Source organism: Haplochromis burtoni, unplaced genomic scaffold (genome assembly GCF_018398535.1).
Source record: "Haplochromis burtoni strain Fernald_Lab_line unplaced genomic scaffold, NCSU_Asbu1 Contig_153, whole genome shotgun sequence".
NCBI classification, from domain to species: domain Eukaryota; kingdom Metazoa; phylum Chordata; class Actinopteri; order Cichliformes; family Cichlidae; genus Haplochromis; species Haplochromis burtoni.
Window position 1 is genome coordinate 378787 of NW_024582514.1, and position 859 is coordinate 379645.

Sequence of the window (859 nt, forward strand, 5' to 3'; positions counted from 1 at the left end):
GGAAATCTACCATGTAGCTCCTCTGAAACCCCACGCCGTAACCTGACGTGCATCTCACTACAAATTTAATTACACGTCATATTAATGCAGTCTGCATCTAATGCGATTGGTCTGTTCAGTGTTGTCAATTTGTCCTGTGTGTTTCTAGTGCTGCAGTTTTTGAAGTTATCAGTGACGGTAACAATCATCATCTCACTATAGGAATATTAATCATAGCATCAGTGTAAGGACTCACAAATGCCAGCATATTACTGCAGAAACTATCAGAATACGCAAATGTGATTGGCCCCGAAAACCCCCCCAAAACTGACCACAACAAAGAGCCGGGATTGAGAGGGGAAAAAGTCCCGGCTTTTTATCCCACGTAAACAGCTGACGTTGTAGCATTTATGCTTGTGTTGGTGCATTTTGTTTTAATTACCTTGTGGTCACGTCCAGGTGTTTTTATGTGTCCCACGAGACACAGGAGAAAAAAAATATAATGCCAGGGCTTTTTTTCCCCTTGGAGTGGAGTGGATGCCCACTCTTTGTTGTGGTTAGTTTGTTTTGGGGGGCTGCAGACATATTTGTGCACATCCATTCCGGTAGATTTATCAATCTCCTTCCAGGAATATGCTGAGATTTGTGAGTCCTGATCGGGACTATTTAATGGAGCTGTCAGTAAAACACATAAGAGTTTCAGCCAAACTGACACGACAATTCTCAATGGTTTGACATTTTGAATGTATCGTATCAAATTGTATTGCATTGTATCGTATTGTGTGGTATCATATCATCATATCCTAGTCTATGACATCACATCATATTGTATCACATTAGGTCATATTGCACTGTAGAGCAGCGGTCCCCAACCTTTTTC